Below are 22,022 nucleotides of genomic sequence, written 5' to 3'. Positions count from 1 at the left end.
CAGCTTAGAATGTATAAAACATTTAAGTGTGATAAGTTTGTTTACATATTTATTTACTTTCAGCCTCCTGCTAAAAGAGGAATTAAACAATTTTTAACACAGCTTAACAACCATAACAACAAAAAGACAAAAGTTAGAGTGTAGAGAAAATGGAGATTCAATACTTAAATGAAACCAGGGGGAAGTAAACTCATAAAAACGAATGCCATGAAGTCAGGGTAAGTGTTAAAGGCCCACTAGAAATTCAGCCGTAAGATTCTTGGCAGCTAAAGCAAAAAGTAAAAGATGATGGGGCGGGTGGTAGAGCTCAGTGGTAGAGCGTGTTCTTAGCGTGCACGGGGTCCCGGGTTCAACCGCCAGGGCCTCCTCTAACAGATAAATACACCTAATTACCTACCCCCCAAAAGAGCCCCAATGAAAAGAAAAAGAGAAATTTCTTTCCTAAGAAAACCTGATGTTAAATTTAGATTAAATAATTGAAAAAAAAAAGAAAGAAAAATAGAAAAATATGAGTGACACAAGTGATAATGCCCGTGAGATAAATCTGCGGTGGCTGCTGGCACTTCCCCATGTCCCACGTGGGAAAATCTGAAACATCCTTCTCACCACTCAGAGTCATCATCAGCCCACCCCACCCCTCTTCCTGTTAAATGCAGGAGCACAGGCGGGGCCCGGCCTTTGCTCTCTCTGTGTCAACACAGTGAGACAGGATGGAAGGGGCCAGAGCACAGCCATTCAATGCAGGCCACAGCAATTAACATCAAAATGGTGAAGGATTCAACCCCCAGTAGGCCTTGAGGCTCAGGATGAAGAGATTTTACTTCTAGCAGATCTTGAGCTTCATTATACACCCGTTGTAATAGTAACATGGTGAATAACACGCCCCAAGGCACCATGGCCATCCCAAGGCTAGCCACAAAAGATCAAACGGTGGGAAATGGCCAAATCCCAGGGAATCCCAGCCCCTTGCCCTTAGGCTGCTCCTTCTAATTATTAGCATATAAAACAACCAAGCCCATGAAAACCAGCAACACAGCGCCACCTCGCGGTCATCACTCTCTCTCCCTCTTCGGAGAAGGCCCACACTTTGTCTGTGGAGTGTGTACCTACTTTTAATCTGAGCACCCAACCCCCAAACCTCGTGGCCTTTCTCTTGCCTTTCAATGTGTCTCTGTGAATAAATCTACCTTTACTCAAGAGTGGCTTGCTCTTGAAACCTTTCCTGCATGAAGCCAAGGACCCACGTCTGGTGGGGCACATTCCAGGGGCTCAACCAAAGCCTGGGACACAGCCCTTCCCATGCCCCACATCTGTTTTCTTGTATCAACAGGACTGGGATATGAAGGGAGTTCTGAGGCCCCAGCTAAGGGACAGAAGTAGCCCCCAGGACCAAAATGGCGGGCAGCCCCTCCCCCAGCAGGGGCCTTGAGGTCAGCCCGGTTCTCTGTGGTTCTCTGTTGTGCTGACTCCCCAGCCAGAGAGCGTTCTCCTAGGCCTGTCCCCACAAAACCCTTATCTCCAAAATGCAAGCACATCATGTCACAGTCCTCTTATTCAACCAGTAAATTTTCAGCCCACTTTTTCCTTCCCTAGTAAAGAATCTATCTGTCCTCCCTCCCATCCCACCACTTCTTTCTTTGTGAGAACTCTGTACTCCCCATACACCATCCTGAACGCAGGTGCCTTGCTGGCTGGGACCGAGATGTTTCAGTCTCACACAGCCTGCATCCTTTCACTTTCCCCTTTCTACCTTAAAAAGCCTTTCCTGAGTCTCCCACCCCTCTGATTCTGAACTTCACAAAGTGCTGAGGTTGCATGCACTCACTGTGTGCATACCTCCCAGGTTTTGACTAGGTTTCCTTCACAAGATCTTCATTAAGGAGCTTCATCAAGAAGTTTAAAGAGTCTTTTCTTACATCGGAGTTGAGGAGCCTGCATAAAATTTAAATGACCTTGAAGAGAGAGTAAACCAGGGACAGAGAGGTCATAGGTCTTAGTCAAAAGTGTCACGAGGCAAAATGTTCTTCGAAGGCTCAGAGTGGCTTCTGAACACGGAGTCGGGAGGGAGGAGGTGCCAGGCTGTGAGTGGGATGAGTGACAATGGGTACGCTACCCCAGCTGGGGAAGTATTGGATTTTGTTCTAGTTTTCCAAAGAATTTCTTACCACCTTTTCTCTTATTGTCACATACCATTTCCTACGGATTAAGAAAATCAATGTCAGTCATTTGGGCCACTTGGTAGAAGCTACACGATGCCATTCACAGGGCTGTGATGTAACAGCCACACCAGTCTATGTTGAAAGACCAGTAGGGGTATTTCCAAGGTAATCACGGGCATGCAGCAAACTCCCCAGCTTCAATTACCTCATCTCAAAAGTGGGGCCAATAAAACTACCAAGCAAAGTGCGTGATGATTATGGCCGACATCTGTTTACTAGGTAAGTGCCCGTGACAGCTGACACTGGATTAGGAATGAATATGATCAACGAGGCACAGTCAGCCTGGTTACATGCACCCTGCCTTCATGCCTTGGTGCAGGAGCGGAGATTGTTTAGCTGAAATGAACGCCCCCAGAGCAGCCCTGAAGGGAAAGCTCCCAGCTCTGCACGGCGAGGCGTGTTCCTTTCCTTCTCTGAGCTGATAACAGTTTGCAGTCGTCTGTTTTTACATTTATCCCTTTAGTACCTGCCTCCCCTCCGGAGTTTTTGCTTAAGCAGAACAGGTCCAGGTTTGTGTTGCTGCCTGCCGGATATTCTGGGCTGGGAGACAGGCGACTCCACGTCTGGCTCTGGTGCTGAACAGAGAGGGCAGAAAGCCCAGGGGCCCATGCTGAACAGAGGCCCCTGCACCCAAAATTATGGTCTGACTTTGGGCAAATTACACCGTCTTCTTTACCCTAAGATTCCTCATCTGTTCATGAAAATAACTGCCCATGGCACGTAGAGTTTCAAGGATTAAAGGAAATCACCAAATTCACAACCTATTCAAGGGGCTGCCAGTACGTCCTCAACAGGCACATGCTACCTTTACGGCTGTAACACACGCTAAGCGGGGCGGTAGGACACAGTGAACACTGCTAAGTGTCTGTTAAGTGTTTCATGTGTGTTATAATACTGTTTAAAACTTACAACAAACCCAGGAAGAAACGAATATTATAATGCATATTTCACAGATTCACCAACAGTTTAATGGAGGTTACACTCTAGTCCAAGGTCCTTTGGTGAGGAAATGGCGATTTAAACCTGAATCTGAGCCCAGGCCTGGGCTACACCTCTCTCCAATCCACCTCACCACTTGCCTATGAAATCCACCTGTCCAATACACGTTTGTACAGGTCAGCTCTTAAATGCAAAGTGTGCCACCGTTTGTCAATGTTTGTTAATTACCATAAAGTGCTCTCAGAAACCGCTACAGAAATGACAGGTTGACCCACATCCCTGCCAACAAAGAAGAGATACTCTGCCTTGCGTTCTCCTGTAATGTGCAGAAACCCTTCCCTACACCACCAAATTCAAATGTATGCTTCCTCCATGTTTATGTTTGCACACGGCTTATTAAACTAGAAGGTACCTGCAGTAATTCCATCTCGTTTCCTTTGCAAGTTTCCAGATTATCCACAATCAGTCTGTGAATGAAAATACTACAATGTGAATTAAAATACTACAACCATGTCAGTAAACAAAGAATGCTGAAACCAAGTCATCAAGGCTGCCGCCACCCCCCAGTGCGGACAGACCTGAAGCCCAGCCTCTACAGCCCCTCACAATGCTGCCCTCTGAACAGACTGAGAATAAGAAGACAGGATAATTGCCCTAGATAGCTAGGTGCTTGTCTAAAGAATGAATCCAGTGAGGTCAAATGATACATACAAAGGCACTAAATTCTTTAACTTGAGATGCCTGGATTTCTTTAGATAACAAGCAATCTTTTATTGTTCCAACTCCCTGGTCTTTGTTGTAAAGCTGCCATATAATCCTAGTTCCTCCCCTACTTCTTGGGAGCAGTCCCTCAGACAGATTTGAAGGCTGTCATCCCGCCTCGAGTCCTCCCGCCTAATAAAGTGTAACTCTAAACTTTCAGGCTACACATTTTTTTCAGTCGACAAGTCCCAGAATAGACACAACTCATCAATTCTGTAATGGAACACACTGGATCAGGAACCAAAAGCGTGTTCTAGTCCAGAAAAACTACAGGTCCCTCTTTCTTTCTGTCATTATACAATCCCACCAGAACTCATTAATTTGCTGTCTGCTCATCTGGCAACCAAACTCAGAGAAGAGTCAACTCAGCAGAGTGCTCTACTCGGGAGAACACCCCGCAGCAGCACTGCAGGCTACCTGCCCTCCCGCACGCTCTGCCGACCCCTAGTGTCCTCCGTGGAAACCAGGCCAACAGAGGTGTTCCCAACAGCTGCAAAGTCCCACAGATTAAATAAAAGCATTATATTTTCTACGATATGTTATGTATATTACCATCTCTGTAAACAGCTTTGCCAGAAGCCCAAATTTTCCACATTAATCTGCATAGGCAATTCCGGCCCCCAAGGGAAAACAAGTCTTATGACGATGCTAAGGCCTCCAAAGTCCTCTCCAGGACCATCAACCAAACTGCCTGCAAGCCTGCAGCTGCAGGCGGCTACATGTCTGTTTTTAAAGCAACCCCTTCCTGCCCTCGGGCGCTACAAAATCCCTCTATGCCCTCCCATCTCAGGGTAAGAGCAGCCACTGCAGAAACTTGCAGGGCAGCACTGACAGGACTGGACACAGAGGATCAGAGCTAAACTAAGCCTTCTTATGACACGAGCTTGTCACTGTGTCATTTTACAGATGAATGTATATATAGAGAGGTGGGGTGAACTTGCTCAAAGTCACACAGCTAATAAGTGGCAAAGTCTATAACTCAGCTCCATCCTCTGGCGTGACGCTCCAGCTGGGACACCCACAGGGTTCTCTCGTGCCTGCCTGACCAGTCCTTTACTGTCACTCATAACCCACCACAGTGTCTGACCCTAGCCTGACTTTTCAGCCTCTTCTCCCTCTAGTTTCTCAGGAACAAGGCTGCTCGGGCCACTGTGTGACTTCCGGCTCCCCAAACCCTCAGTGCTCAGGGTGGTCTTGCCTGTGCAACCAGCACCCTGCTCAGAGGCTCTTCCTCCCCTGCAGGAGGACGTTTCCACTCTCCGCAGGGACACCCCCTCAGGGAAGCGCTCTTCTCCCCCTCAGCACGGCAGGTGTCCCAGGCCACATCCCGAGCTGCCCCATTAGGTCTGCCTGTGCCCAGGTCTGCTAGTCAGAGCAGCAGCCTCAGAGCCAGGGATTATGCCCGGGTCTCCCTGCAAACCTACTGCCCGCCTCACAGCCCCCAGTCAGTAGGTCACCTGGAAGTCACAGCAAGTGCCCCACCCAATCCCGAAATCTCTTCATTTGCCAGCACCGCTGATGACTGGTCTCCAAAGTTTGGTCAGTTTCACACAAAACAGCAGCTTCCACTGAAGCTGAGGGTTTTCACTTCTGCTCCCCATCCTTAATGGAAACGTCAAGGGAAACCAAAAGACCTTTTCTCAACCCTTTTCTGATGAGACATTCCCACCCACAATACTCACATGCTCAAGAGTTTTGGGTCCACGTGATTTTGTTTCCCTTATGCTAAGTGTCTCAAAACACTGCAGGATTCTTTCTCTTTTGAGAGTATTTGTTTGTACTGAGTTTATTGACTTCAATCTCTTTTTGTCTCTCTCTTAAGTGTCCCTAGCAGTTGCCACTTCTTACTCCCTTCAGCAGCCTCCCTCCCATCATCTAGTCTAGGAAATCATCTCTGATGAGGGGCCCGGGGGCAGTCACAGAAAATGGAACAAAGGTACAGAGAGGCTACATAATTTGCCCGAGAAGATCAGCTTCAAGCCCCAAAACTGTGTGTCACGTCCCTCTGTTTAACACTTATGCTAAACTAGTTAACTTTTTTTAGATTATGTTTATAAACAGATGAGGTATCAAAATACATAGAAGGACACACATCAACTCTAAGATGTTTATTAACTCCACTATTTTGTTTCTATTTATTTTATTTCTATTAAAAAATATTAGGAACCTCTGCAGTCAATATAACAAAATGTTAATGGGTGTTAAATCCAGAATATAGAGGCGTAAGTGTATCATTACTCATAATTATTTGTATGCTCACAAGACAAAATGATTTGAACGTCTCTCTCCCCTCCCCCTACTCGCTACTGGCTCTCACCTGAGCTCCCAGACCACACATTTAACAGCCTTTCACTTTATCCACAGCTGAACTCATCAGGGTTCCCCCAAAGCTCCCTCTGCAGCTTTCCCTGCTCAGAGCACAGCAGGACCATCATTTACCTCATTAATCCACCCAGAAACCTGGGCCTTACTCCATCCTACCTTCACAGACATCATTCATCCTTTCCTTTTTACCATCTAAACATGCCTAAAATCTGTTCGTTTTTTCCCGGTGACTGTCCCACTGACTGTCCCACCGCTCAGGTAGAAGCCACCAACACTGCCCACCTGGACTCACGAGTCTCCCAAGTGGCCTTCCAGCTGCTCTCCCCTACTTGACACAAATTGGATTTTGTCACTCCCGTTCTTTTATGACTCTTTTCAAACCTAGTGTTCTTAGAAGAAACTCCAAGTTCTTCACATGGTGAAGGTGTTTGCCATGAAACTGTCAGCTCAGGGAGGGCAGGACCCTCCTCCTCCTTGGCCCTCCTATTTCCCTAAGCCCCGCCCTCTCCCTCGGCCCCGCCCTCTGGCACAGCGCTGGCTCAGGAGGACCTGCTGAGCTACACCAACCTGTATTCTAACCCTGGTGTTCAATTCTTAGCAAATTGCTTCACTTATCCATACAAATCCAAGGTAGATTAGAAAGATTTTAGATGTTGAGCTAGACTATTGATTTGGGGATTTTGCACTAGCAACCTGCAATTACATGTTCTAATGATTCTGTCTTCTTAAAACAACACCCAGATTTAAGGAGTTATTTGTGGAATGTCTTCGGAGTAAAAGGGACTGTACTTTTACAGACTTTATGTTGTATAACATGAACAACACGGACAGGGTCACAAATGGAACTGCCTCACAAGTGACAGAAGACAGGTGAGAGGCACAAAGCAACAGGTCGCAAAGACGGTAAGAGCAAATTTATTTTGCGAACCCCCCCAAAAATGCCTGAAAGAACCAAAAATTCTGAATTTTGAAAGTAAAAGATTATCATATAGTGAAATAAAATAAATAATCCTCTTCATCAGGGTTTCAAAATCTGACTCCAGATTTTTTAGCAGGCCATACTGAATCCTAGCACAGAAAAATCAGATGGACTAGTGGTGAGTAAGTTCCAGGAAAACTGCAGTAATTCCTCCACTTGTGTAAGGACATACACTCACCTGCCGAAGGTGAATGTAGACTGCATTCTGGAGAAATTCGGAAGCTTCCAGGCTCCGCTTCTGGATGCCGAGGACACGGACAGCTTGGAAGCATGCTTCTAACTCAGTCACCGGAATTCTTACACTGCAGGGGGAAAAGGAGGCCCTCAGTCGATAGCAGAGATGTTCCTGTCGTGTATCACAGGCCGTGCCTCAGGGACTCTGTGCCTTGCAGCAGCCCGGCCCCAGGCGAGGACCCGAAGCGTGGCCCACCGAAGCAGGAGGTGCACTGTGCTTGAGAAATCCCATCCCCGATGGGGGCAAGAGGGGCTGGTGGGGTTGAGTGAACCTATAAATGCCCACAGAAATATGCCTGCATTCATTCAAGTGATACAAGCAACAGTAGCAGGCTATTTAACAAAATTTCAATTTTCAGTGGAAATTTTGCCATTCCTTTCCACTTGTCCCCTGCACTCTGAGACAGGCTTAGGCTCTCTCACACCTGCAACTCTGAAGCAATAGTTGTGAAGTAATTTTACTTTGCTGCAAGTGTCCTCGCTCCCCGTGTCACTGTGTCTGTCCTCTCTTAACACAGTCGGATATCTTCCTGGATCTCTATCTGAGTTCCTTTCTCCTCCTCCTCAGATCCTGAGATAAAGGACAAGTGAAGACACATGAACAGAAAAGGCACTGTGGACTTGACCGAAATCTACAGTGACCCCTAGGTGAGTGCTGCCCACCCCTTACCTTCGATTCTCAAGGTTCTGCACAGGGTGACATCCAGCCCAGAGAGGTGGCCCAATTAAAAGCTATGTGGCTTGGGCATGTTGACAGGTGCAGGAGCTGGTTCCGGTGCCAGGCCCCTCCCCACGTCTGCTCCCCTCTCCCCCGAAGCCCCGCTGCCAAGCACTCAGGCTCCGTGATCTGATGTCCTTCTCTTCTACTCTACTCCAAACCCTTTTACTTTTCCTTTTTTCCCTAATTATCCCCAGCTGGAGTGATTTTTCAATCGCAGTATCTAAAAAATTTCCTGCAGCCGAAAATGAGGTCTCCAGATATCAATGCCCATATGCTGCCTCCTGAAGAGAGCCGCTGGCTAGGGGACCCTCACCAACACTCACGGGGCATCAGACATGTTCCAGGGTCGGCCACCCCCAACAAGAGTTTGCTGTGACCCCTATGCCCGCACAGCATCCCTGCTCACAAAAATATAGTTGGCCCACTTATCGGTTATTAAGAAGCAAAAATACAAAATTGCTCATGTTTCTTACTAAAATTATCTATGAAGCGGAAAAGGGAATTGTAATAGAAAAGAACAATTTTGACCCCATGTTAGGTCTGTTCCTTTGGCTTTAAACCTGTGCCCTGTTTTCTAGGCTCAGACTTGCTATCTCTGCACCATTTGTAAAAGAAAGTTGCCTTTAGACTGAAATATCCAGGACAGCCTCTTCTCCTGGCCGTGATCTTGAAGGATGCTAACTAATCTGCACTTATGTAGAGATGGCAAGTTGCAAAATAGAGAATAACTTTGTTTTACTTTTGGAGGTATTACAATGGCAACATGATTTGATCCACATGGACAGCTGCAAGAACAGCGGATTCAAAGGACAAGCAATTCATACAACAAGAAGTTTCCAACAACCAACTGCAGCCCCACCCCTTTTTAGTATAAAAGGAGACTCAATTCTGACTTGGGGAAGATGGTTCTTCAGGACATCAGTCTGCCATCTTCTGGGTCTGCCAGCTTTGCAAATAAAGTCACTATTCCTTGCTCCAACACCTCATCTCCCAGTTTATTGGCCTGTCATTTGGTGAGCAGAATGAGTTTGGACTCGGTAACAAAATGACTGCATTGGAGGTAGTATGTCTCCACTCTTTCCTCGTTTCCAATATGTAACATGCACATTATTTATGATCTAGTGCAAATAATTCATCAAAGACAACCACAAAAAGAAACTATACTCACCCAGCTATCAACACTGAAGTCAAAACCTGTCAATTTTATATGCTGTTTAAGAACACAACCGAAAAACCTAACATAGGGAGTCGATTACACGGAAATAAAATTATTTCTACTCCTTCAAAACTTTTTCTTTTCTTTTCTATTTTATTTTGTTTTGTTTATTGAAAAGAAAATAAAAGTCAAATCATTTTATTTCACGTATTTTTGTTATAGCTACATACTTTAAATACTACAAAAAGACTTATATTGCAATAAAAAATTGTTCATATATTAGTATAAAGATATATACACAATCAATGGGGATTAGGAAAAGAATGGACATTTACTAAAAATCCACTGCAATCCAGTCTTTTACAAGCATATCATGGAATATAAGCTCTATTATCCAGGGAGCCTCACCCACATTCTCACTACTGAGTCCCTTAGTAATCAACCACTAGGTCACCAGCATAGAACCATGTGATCAGTATTTTAGGAATAAATGAGGGAATTAGCTCATTCAATTCTAAAACAAAAACCCTAAAATAAATACTGAACTTATTTACGGATAAAGAAAATTTGTCCCCAAAAAAGTAAAGTTTCTTCCTCAAGGTCACAAAGCTAATAACTGGTAAAGGTAAGATTTGAACTCATCTGCCTGATTCTAAAAACTAAGGTGGAAATCCCATTCGACTGGGGAGTGTCCAGCTGCACAGCCTATCACCCTATCTTTGTTCAGAGCTGGCCTTAGACAGCCTGAGACAGCACCCCATTCCTGTGGAACTCGAGGGCAAATGATAACAATAAGGATTTTATATCCAGCAGTTTCTAAGATCTCATGTATATAAACTGTCAGCAGGTCAGCAGAAAATCTCTGGGAAACATGAGTGGGTCCAGACCTTTTTGCTGATTAGAAACTCAATCTATCAGGATAGAGTGACCTTCCCATGAGAGGCCACATGGACATAAACTAAAGGCAGCTGAACAATGGAAACTAGCAAGACCCCGGAACTCAAGTAAGGATCCCTGCCATCCCCCACCCAGTTGCCTCTTCATCCGCGTGGACATGAAGACAGAAGACCCGGGTTCTTGTCCAAGTTACACTATCATGGATTCTCACCCATAAAAAGGTACGACTCTATGCTGTCGTAAGTCCTTTCCAACTCAAATATGATGACACCAATATCTCAGCAGAATATCTATGTCTCCACTTCCCCTCTTCTAATAGGAGTCTATTTCTGTGGACACAAAGCAGAAATCCAATTTAAAAAACCATGCAAGAAGCCAGGCGAATTTCTGCTTAAGAGACTTTGCTCTCACGCTCAGTGAATGAAAACTCAGAAAAAGTGGTCCTTCTCCCTCAGCAAATGGGAGGTAGCCTGATTGTGTGTGTGTGTGTGTGTGTGTGTGTGTGTGTGTGTGTGTGTGTGTGTGTGTGTAAATCAAATATAATCATGTCTGGGACGTGTACAGATTATTTTTAATTTCACTGTAATTTCATGGGGATGAGCCAACATTTAAAGTAATTTGAATGTAGTGTTCTGAGACAGACTCAGTCTCTTTTGGTGGAGGAGGTGAAAGGGGAGAGTAAAGGAGGAAAGAGGTAAATGAAGCAAAGAAATAAGAATCCTGCTAGGGAAAGGCAAGACGTTAATTTTGTTCCTCATTGCATCACATACAAATTAGGGACTGGCTTTCCCCCGATGTCTTATCGAGCACTGAGTTGCAGAAGAAGAGGCGACAGCCCATTTCTCACTGAGATTGTGACTGTACGTGGCATCTTATAGACACAAATCATTTACCCTGATCAAACACTCTAGCAGCAGGCTGTAATTCTCCTGTTTTGAGAGACAAGAAAACAGGAGTTCAAAGCGGGTAGATAACTTGACAAAAGTCAGAGGACCAGTAAACAAGAGAGGATGAATTCAAACTCAGATCTGAATGCAGAGTCTCATCTTCCCACTCCCAGGGCTGGAAAATCCTTAACACACAGGCTCCCCAGCTCCCCTGCAGTGTTCCTGGCGCCAAGCATTTCCCATGGTAATGGTCTCCAGTTCTCACAGACACAGTGCTCTGTGCAGCCAATGACCTTGATCAGACCTTGATCATCTACCTGCCACGCCCACCAGGCTTCACCATACAGGCAGGAAAGCTGGCTTTCAAGTGCATACAAAGCCACCCTTGGTCTAACCTGGGCTCTTCTGTGGCTTCTCCAGCCTAAAGGCAGCCATGAAATTGCTCACAGTTTGTTCGTGAGCCACACTTCCTCTCTCCATCTGTGTCCCCACCTATACTACTTAGCTATGAACATTTTGAGAATCTTGGAAACAAATTTTAAAAAACAGAAAAGAAAGGATTCTGGAACAAGTACATAATACTTACAATTTTAAATGACAAGTTACAAAGTGAGTATTGACAAACCGAATCTTCCTTTCTAAATGTCAGTTTTAAACATTTAAAAATATAATAGCAAAAAATTCTCACTTACAAAATTAACAAAAACATAAACAATAATCTGGAATAAATTCAAAAATAATGCCCATATTCTAAATGGAGAAACTTCAGGACTGTACTGAGGGTTAAAGTAAGAGGTATGAATGTAGAGACATAAACATATTGCATGGAGAAAAGCAGTTTTGTAAAGATGTAAGTTCTCCTAAGAATAATTCAAAACTTACTAAAAAATCCCATGAAAATTCCAATCTGATTTTTTTTAACTTGAACAAAATATTTTGGAATTCTTCAGGAATAATAAAGTCATAATACTTGACAAGAAAATTTGGGATGGAAGAAAAGAATCAAAAAAAATCAGACTGCCAGTTATTAAATAAATTTTTACAACATGTAAGATATGGTGCTGGAGTAAGGAAAGGAGATTGACAGAAGGGAACCATGAGCTCAAAAAAGACTCTAGTGTATGTAAGTATTTTGTACAGGTGGGATTTCAAATCAAAGAGAAAATTATGAATTCGATAATTGTCCTGGGACAGAGAATCACCTGGAAAGAATAAATTCTACTCCTGTCATAATGACCACAAGATAAATTGCAGATAGCGATGTAAATATTAAAAAGTACTAGTAACAGCAAATACAACTCTTTGCTCTTATTAACTCAACTTCTCCTCACTATAACATGTACTATTATAATCTCCATCTTAGAGATTAAAAAATACCTACAGAAGAGATTTATTCCATTATAAGAGAGTATTTCTAAGAATAATGTCAAAGATAAAACCCATAAGGAAGACATTTACTATCCTAAGAATAGTTTGAGCCACAACAAAAATCAGAAAACTTCCTGAACAAAATGAAAGGAAAGAAATGACAAGAAAAAGCTCTGTGATACATGTTGATGAATTCACGAAGTTAATTTTCATAACATACAAAAAGCTGTCACAAAGCAACAAGAAGCTCCCTCACTTAAATGTGGGCAAAGGACAAAAGGAATCATTCATTTTAAAAAAGTCAAATGACTAATGAGTGAAAAATGCTCAAAACTTCACTGGTCATCAAATGCAAAAAAAAACAATGAAAAAGCACTTTTGCTTATCATATTGGCAAATATTTTTAAGATAATCTAGCTAGTGTCCATCTGTGGGAGAACAAATCATGAGCGACTTTTTCAGAGGATGACATATCAATGGATTTGTAAGCTCTGAAAAACGTACATACACACTGACTCAACTCCACTTCTAGGAATCGTTTCCTTTAGGAAAAAAAAATCAGTCCAAAAAGATGTACCCATCAGGGCATTTACACAGCACTGTTTACAAAGGTGGGAAGAAAAACTGAAGTGAAATCATATCCAGCGATAGAGAATTGGTTACATAAGTAATTGTGCATTTTTTCATTCCCCAATGGAGAAGGAATTTCTAGTCACTTGAAAGGAGTCTGTGATGAATGTAAATGTCACATCCAGGGACTAAATTTCCAGAAGCCTTAACTAAAGGAATACACATACAAGATCACAGGAAGTTCTGTACAAGAAGGATGCAACTCAAACATTCTTTCTGACAGTGGAAAATGGAGAAAACTTAACTGTCCACCATCAAGACAATGATGCGGTAAATCAAGGCGAGCTGCGGGCGCTGAGGGAGCCGGCGTTTCGCCGTGGTCCAGGGCCTTGTCCACAGCAGTCTCGCACCAAATGTTTCCGTGGACAAGAGACGACACCCGCACATCAGGAGACCCCTCCAATCTATCTGAAAGGGCCGGGTGAGTCTGGAGTGGGAGGACGTCCATGATATACCCCTGAGTGAATAAAGCGAGCTGCAGAAAAACATATAGTATGGTCTCATTTTTAAATAAAGCATATATACACACACCTATATATTGATTTCTCATATGTGTATATATATGTATCTCATAGGCATAAAGGTCATGAAATATATATACCAAATTTTCAACAGCTTTTACTCTCAGGAAATAATGAGAAGGGAGTTAGGGGCCTTCCTGTACCACCACAGTTCTCTTTTCAGTATTTCAGTTAAGTACACTTGGAATTTAAAAGTTTATTTAAGTCCGAAGTAAAATGGACCATGCCTCCATAAGACAGAATGCTACACTGGTCTTTAAAAATCATGCCAGGGGAGATAGAATATTGTAGAAAAACATGTAATAAGCCGAATGGAAAATGGAGGTCTCCGAACAGTAAACAGGGACAGAGTGCTCACTGGTTTTTATGACAGAGAGGATACACACTAACGAAAAGAACAGAAAATAAATGTTAAATTGTTAATTATTATCTCTGAGTAGAGGGACCAGGATAGAATCTTTTGCCCCTTTTTTCAGACATATTATATTAAATGCACATTATTTTTCATCTGAAAAAAGCATTTTTAGACGTGTAGTACCACTCAGTGGGGAATAATACATGAATACTTACAGAAACAAGTAACTAGGAGACACCGCAGCAGCGCCACACAATGTAGAACGGGCAATCCTGATTAACACCGCTCAGTTACATAAGGATCCACAAAGTGAGAGCACCTGCTGTAACAGGGCGTGGTCCCCTTCTATTTGTCAGTTGTGTCTTCAGGGCTGAGGCAGTTCGGAGCACGGCCAGTGTCAGTTCCGGTGTCTGGATGGATGCTACTGGAGGTGAGGGCACCTGCAAGCAGAAAGGAAGAACAGAAACAATCCTCTGCCTTTTCTGTCTTGTTTCTTTGTTACTTTAAAAGACAGGCATAAATAAGATAAACTGTGTATCTCCCCTACTGAAATTTCAGTAATGAAACCGTTTTTAAAGGCTTCAGAGCTTATATTCTGTCTATAACTGTCTTTTCAACAGAGAATCATATTTATTAAATGTTAATTAACTCAGTTAATTAACTCCCTGTTGAAACATTCAAGTAAAGAACATGAAAGGCCTTACGTAAAAGAATCAAACCTGCAGTGACTAGCTCAGCTGTCTTGACGGCAAAGCAGTCAGCCCCCACCATCCCATGGCCCTGAGCTCCTGATGCTGGTAAGAGAGCACGCTGCCGCCTCAGATGGAGAGTTACTGTGAAAGCATTTTTTGAACTCTATAGTACTGACAAAACATAACTGACAAATCCCAGGCTCCTTTGAAGCTGTCATTTTTGGTTTCTGGCCAACCCCAGTCAATGAGCAGAACCACCCCATTCCCGAGTCATGGGACTCAAGTGGGAAGAAATTTTGTAGAAATTTCCAGGTACAGAATGTAACCATCTATATGTAGAACTCTGACAAAAGAAAAGATGAAATACTCTGATGTTGAAGACACTCAAAATATTCTCCTAAGCCTTAGTAGCTGGAAAGGCTGGGCTTCTCCTCAGCCACTTATTTATTTCACAGCCAGTGAGCATCTCCCACAAACCCTGTTAACCTGTGTCTGCTGGGAGCCTCAGGCACACTCTTGCTGTCGATCTTATAAGTCACAGGGCAGACGCGTGTCTCTCATGCCTGCCACACTCACACAGGCTCGCCTCCTAGCCTCACTGTCTGAACTTGGTCCCATTATCTCACCTGTTTATTTGGTATCTGTTCTTCTGTAAGCTGCCTGAAATGCTATTTGGAACAAGTCAGAAGAATGAGTGGGAAGAGAAATGGACAGTTGGACAGGTGAGAGGTGGGCAGACAGACAGAGAGACTCCAAGAAAAGGGGAACAAAGAAAATTCCCTATGCAGAACCCTCTTCTAGTCAGGGAAGAAAACCGCCACGGAGACTTGTGAAGAGGCAGGTGGCTTAGGGCTGTTTCCTGGATTCCATGAAAAGTCCCACCAAGAGAGAGGGTAGAACAATAAATGATAAAAGAAAAAAGCATGCATGCTTGAAAAATATATCTACAATATGTACTTTCTAAAGAATAGATTCAAATCAGCAGGGCCCAATTACACAATCCTTGGGTATTTACAGAAATGAGAATCCCATCTCCAAACCACAAGGCATTCCTTCGGAGCACTGAAAGTCCACACTGGGCTGTTATAAAGCCTTCACCACAAAAGCTATGCTCTCCTTCACTTACGAGGAATGAGCAGCTATGCTCGGGCTGCCCATGCGCATCATTTGCACCCTACAGCATCTCTATGGGGGAGGGACGCCTAGCGAGCCCCATCTCTGCAGGACAGAAAACAAGCCCGGGAGAGGCTAAGCCGACCTACCAGTTCTCCATCTCACAGGACTGGTCACTCCAGAGCAGGACTCGAACTCGGACCCACGTTGGTAATCACGGTACTACCGTGCTTTGTGTGCTTTTTGTGTGAATAATACATTTGTTTCTGGCATGAAAGTATATTTAATAAATGATCGGTTGTCCTGTCTATCTCATTTGCTCACAATCAATCTTTATAGTGTTGAATTGTACTCTTTTTCCGTGGAGAAAGGAACGGAACGAGCGGGTGTTAGAATGAGGTGGGGCTCCATTCTTTATCTGTTACCTCATCTCATCCAAGTCCCCAACCAGGGAGAAGGAGCAAATGTTTTCTTCATCTTTTAAAGAGAGGGCTCCACTGATGGTGACTTAACTCCAAAACCAAGTCTGGGGAAAGGGCACATTCAGCAGCCAGAGCATTATCACCTGTAGGATGGCAAAAACAGCTCACAGGAGGGCTCAGGGGGTCACCCTGATTTAATTTCAATTGATAAAATAATAATGCACTCTAAAAATACTAGCATGCAATGGATTGGCTCTTTCTTGACATCTAGCAAGTTTCCACAGCCCACATGTAAAATTATCGTGAACCAGTGAAAGGAAGTGTCTACAGACAAGAAAAATCAATGCCACAGGTAAACTGAAACCCAGGCTGGAGGAAAGGAAGAGAAAGGGCATAGTAAAGAAGTGGGGAAAGGCTGGGGAAAAAAATCATCACACGGACTCTCAAGCATCATCCAACAAGCATATAATCATTCGAGAGAGAGAGTTACTGAGGTCCTATTCTGTGCAAGATTGTAGAGCGGGTGAAGCAAGAGCACAGTGACCATGGTGGCAGCAAGTGGCGGGGCTCAAATACACTTCTGATCCCGGTACCTGGCACAATTGTCCTCAGTATAAAGGCAAAAAAAAAAAAAAGTATAATAACTCTGTAAACTCAAAGCATTGTTAAAAAAAAATTAAACAATACCTAAATACCTGGACAAACCACGCACATTGCTGGATCAGAAGACAGCGCTTTTGGAATGGCAGTGCTCCCCAGAACGATCCGTATATTCAACGTGGTCTCGATCAAAATCCCTGCGGTCTCCTCTGCAGAAACTGACTAGCTGCTGCTACAATTCATATGGGAATTCGAGGGTCTCAGTAACCAAAACGTACTTGAAAAAGAAGAACAATGTGAGAGGACTTGTAATTCTCAATTTCAAACCTTACAACTGTATGTCTAGGTGAGATTAGAGGCCATTTTAAGTTATTAATGTGTTTATCCGTATTTTCTAAATTCTCTACAATGAATATAACTGTTACAATAAGAAAAATAAAAAGTAAGGTATCTTTTAAAACATGCACACCGATTCATACATTGGGAAAAAAATATTTTAACTATAAAGAGGTAACCAAATATCTAGTGAAAAAAGACTACTTAAAAACAAGTGTGTATTTACATTTTTCATAAATTGAAAACTGAAAAGCACAAACACATCAAGTTTCTAGGGAGATCGATGCAACATATTAATAGTTATTTTCAAAAATTCTAATTGAACAATGAAAACTCAAGAAAGGGAAAATCGCGATTGACAGCCAACTGCAAACACATGGAGAGCAAAGGCCTAGAATTCACAGTTCCTTTAACACTGATACTAACTCAATATAAGAGGAAATTCCTCCCTGTGAGGACAGTGGAATCCCATGCATAAGACAGGATACACAGTACAAACTGCACTAGAATCTGGGGTGATTTTCTTAGAAGAATTCTAAAGTTACAACATTGCTGAAAAACTATAAAAACACTGAAAGACAGATTAAAACACACAGTCATATATATTATATAGAAACATATGAAGTCTGCTCCCATGTTGCATAGAAATACAAACATATTTGTTCATTTATGGGCACTGAATATTTTATCCCAGGTAGAATATTTCAACTAAAACAAATAATCAATAATACACAACTCTTGTCAAATCTACTTGATAAGGTACTCTGCTATGTAACCATAATGTGTCTAAGATAGATCTAAAATTAGTGAAAAAGATCTTTGTATGGTTTCTTGAACTCTTCTCAAAATTCCAAGCTTAATTTTAAAATAGATCTGAGCAGTATTTCTATATTAACTTTTCCCTCGTGAAATGAACAGCACAGTCTGTTGTCAAAATTCTGTCCTTACAATGATTCACGAACACTGTATCCTAACAAAACTGCTGGACAGCAAGGCACTATCCAGACACTGTGACCAAACAAATGAAACACAAGGAAGACAGTGACCCTATTCTGGAGGGCTTACCGTCTGTGTCAACTCTGGGGTTCTTATTTGATTGGTTTGATTGGGTAGCAAAATAAAATCAATCAAGTACTTTCTTCTTTAAGCATTCTGTAAGTCATGACTCTGTTGTTAGTGTCATGAGAAGGAAAGACTAAAGCAAGACTTCATTAGGTCAATTAGCAACAGCCATCACTGGGGAGTGAGTAATAAAGAAGTTAACTGATAGCAATGCTTCTGCCTACATGAGACCTAAAATAAACCTACACTGATCTCTTTAAGGAAAATGAGGAGATGAGGCCCCAATGAGAAAAACAAAAACTAACAAGAAATCAAAAAAGTAAAGACTTTTTCATTAACGATTCCAGGAAGGAGTGGAGCATGGTGGTGAAGAGCACAGACGCTGGGGACAAACATGAGGGTCTGAACTCCCAAAGCACTGGGTAGCTTTGACACTGATAAGTCAGTGAAATTTTCTGCAACCCAGTCTCCTATCCATAGACTGGGGACAACAACAGCACCCGTCTCCTAGAACTGTCCTAATAATTAAGTTATTTTATGTATAAAAGTTTAAATAAAATACCTCAGATATTAAATATTACCCCAAAAGGACAAGGTAAACTGAAGGAAAGGACAAGGAAAAAGAAAACAGAGGATAAGGAAAAAGGACAAGGAAAAAGAAAACAGAGATAAATTGGAGTTCATCAAATTTTAAAACATTGTTTCAAAGGACACCATCCAGAAAGTGAAAAAACAACACACAGCAGAAATTTTTTCAAATCATTTATCTGATAAGGAATTTGTATCTACCAAAAAAAAAAAAAAAAAAAAAAAAACAAAACAAAAACAAAAAGAACCTCCTACAACTCAACAATAAAAAGGCAACTCAATTAAAAAATGAATAGAGGATCTGAAAAACATTTATCAAGGAAAATATACAAATGACCAATAAGCACAACGAAACGATGTTCAATATCATTAGCTGTAAGGGAAATCAAGTCAAAACCACTAGGAGAAACCGCTTCACACTCACTACAATAGGTTATAATCAAAAAAAGAGTAAAAAGCACTAATGAGGACACAGAAGATGCAGAGGACGCAGCCGTTGCTGGTGAGGATGTAACACAGCCTGGCCACTTTGGAAAAACGCCTGGCAGGTCCTTAGAGAGTTGAACATTTGGTTTCTGAATAACCAGGCAATTTTGCTTCCTGGGCACACACGTAAGAGAACTGAAAACAAATGTTCACATAAAAACTCCTACAGGAATATTCACGGAGCCATTACTCATCACAGCCAAAAAGCAGAAACAACCCAAATGCCTATCACCTGATGAATGGGTAAACAGAGGGGCCCAGCCATACAGAGGAATATTATTCAGCAATAGCAAAGCATTGAGTACTGACCCAGGCCACAACGTGGACAAATATTGAAAACGTTACTCAGTGTGAAAGAAGTCAGTCACAATAGATGCTTCCACTTACATGAAGTAACTCGATTTACATGAAATTTCCAGCAGAGGCAAACCCACAGAGAGAGAAAAGTGGCTCCCTGGGGCTGTGGGAGGATGGGGAAGATGGGGATGTCTGCTTATGCGTAAGGAGCTTCCTGTTGGGGGGATGAAAATGTTCTAAGATTGAATGGGATGCACAATTCTGGGCATAGAGTAAAAACCACTGTACATTTTAATGGGTGAATTGTTATTAAAACTGTTAAGAACGAGAGCACCTCGGGCCAGTACCTTCCCATAGTAAATGCAAATTGCTAAATTTTATTACAGGAAGAAGAAACTGCCCTCAGCATGAAAGCAGGAGTTCAGCAAATGTGAGTTAACCGAAATTGGACAAGAGCATTTCACTTGAAACAGTTACTGAGTGTACACAAAATATTAAGACATGACAAGGAAAATCAGTTTGACATCACGAAGAAGCATTCTGCTTCAAATGCAGATCAAGGATTCGGCAAGCCCAGCTGCTAGAAATGACCAGAGAAGAAACCTGGTTCTTTAAACAAGCACCAGAGCCAACAAGGAAATAGTGGTGAGGAAAGCAGGCGGCCGAAAATCTGGAACAGTTTGTTACAAATAATTTCTCCACTGAAAATTCAAAAATAAAAAGAAAGTGATGTAATACTGTGTTGACCTCACGTGAATGGGCTTCCTCCGGTTCTCGACAGTTTTGTAACCCCGAATGAGAGACTCAGGAGAATCAGAATGGTTCCTGGGAGTCCCCAAATGACTGCCCACCAGCACGCTGACCACCGTCACATCTGCCAGGGTGGAATTGCAGAGAAGAGACCAACTCCTGAAAGGCACAGGAAATATTGACAAGGGAAAAAAAGGCTGATGTCAGTCTTGGGACAGAGGCCCTGAGAGCAGAGGCCAGAAGGCTGCAGGTGAACTGGAGTGGCCCTGGGGCAGGAAGGGACCACGGGGGAGCAGATCTCAATTCTCTTCTCTCTCTCCCTCGGGTAGGAGAGATAAAGTCTGCATCCTTCTCACCTGGAACTGTGGGTTCTGGCTGGCAGAAGTCTTACCGACATGGAATGAATGACTCAAGACTGTGGAAAAAGGAAAGAAAGCGAGAGGGAGTAGGGAGCCAACTCCAAGAGCCTCTCAAATCCTCCCATATTTATTGTGTATAATCAAAGAAAATAGTCTTTAACAGTTGTGTGATAGTAAACAGGAACTTGGGGAAAGACAGGATGAGACAGAGATTGTAGAATCCACAATGAGTAAAAAGGCTTAGTTTACCTTTAGGGGAGTCATGGGGAGAGGGGAACAAGATAAATTCTTTAGATATTCATTACAAAGCAGACCACCAGTCCAGCCAGGTCCGTGTTTTGGGGATAATAGACTATCTAACAGCACGCACGCCCAGCATTTATAGCTGAGGGCCTGGGTCATTGCTGTGCAATGAACAGAGTGCTATCTAAAACCTCAAATATGCAAGCAAGGCATTGTCTCTGCTTTTTATGGCAAGGAGACAGGAGTGAGGATGCACAGGTGCTTGCTTGAAAGCAGTTACTAAGCACACTTTTTCTTCTTAAGGTTGACATGCGTCTGGTGTCTGTTAAATTTGTTAACCCAATCATGGGCTATCACATGGAACCATTATGGAGGACACCCTAGGATGACAAATCCTGCCTCTGCGTCTTTTCCTGCCAGCTTCGGCCATTCCAGCAGGGTCTAGACACATCCCTGAATAACGATCCCACAGAACCACCCAGACTCTTAACTCCTGGTGCTTGGAACTTAATTTTAGCTCTACACAACTTAACATAGAAAAGTTTCAGAAATAATAGATATTATATTCTTTTTATATCTCATCATAGAACTGATTTTTCTGATTGCTCTAAGCTGTTTCTACTTGGTAAATCACCTAATTCTGCAGGTGAATTCAGTACTTTCCATTGCGCATAACTAGACAGTCTGGGCCCTCTGACTTCTATTGGTCAAATAAATACCGATACACCTAATTGATTTCATCGTTCATCAATTTCAGCCTGGAGGTGAGGGAGTGTCACTCTGTTCCTCAGCCCACCCTCTACTCTATACTCTTCAGCAACTCAGGCCTCCTGAATACAAAACGTAGCATCTGTTTCCCTTCACCTACACTTTCCACAAACGCAACAGGAAACATCAGCCTAGAGAATGAATTCAACACAAATGTTAAAACAAAAATCTACAAACCTGAAGCAACTCCATCTCCGAATCATGATACACAATGACATGAAAGTACGGGTGTCAGGTACAAAGCACGCGTGAGCCTGACCACCTCATTTCTATTCTTCAAAGGAAGGAAGGTTTTCATGTTTTTTATTATCAT

General features: G+C 42.8%; 1 protein-coding gene across 8 annotated transcripts in view; it reads right to left on the bottom strand.

Moving 5' to 3' along the window:
• LOC135320633 (uncharacterized) overlaps positions 1–22,022 on the bottom strand; it is a 135,720-nt gene that overhangs the window by 71,788 nt on the left and 41,910 nt on the right. For 3 of the 8 annotated variants that reach the window (XM_064483770.1, XM_064483772.1, XM_064483774.1), the window contains exons 14-16: positions 16,916–17,097; positions 14,209–14,433; positions 7,403–7,526 (exon numbers count right to left, since the gene is read on the bottom strand). The gene's annotated coding sequence lies outside the window, so the exon portion shown is untranslated. Of the gene's footprint in view, positions 1–3,164; positions 3,626–7,402; positions 7,527–8,066; positions 13,593–14,208; positions 14,434–14,697; positions 15,029–16,223; positions 16,364–16,915; positions 17,098–22,022 lie in introns of those variants that run through there. The other 5 variants (XM_064483775.1, XM_064483776.1, XM_064483771.1 and 2 more) reach the window with 5 other exon arrangements.

Source organism: Camelus dromedarius, unplaced genomic scaffold (genome assembly GCF_036321535.1).
Source record: "Camelus dromedarius isolate mCamDro1 unplaced genomic scaffold, mCamDro1.pat HAP1_SCAFFOLD_169, whole genome shotgun sequence".
In the NCBI taxonomy this organism is placed as follows: domain Eukaryota; kingdom Metazoa; phylum Chordata; class Mammalia; order Artiodactyla; family Camelidae; genus Camelus; species Camelus dromedarius.
This window is presented reverse-complemented; position numbering and strand designations above follow the sequence as displayed.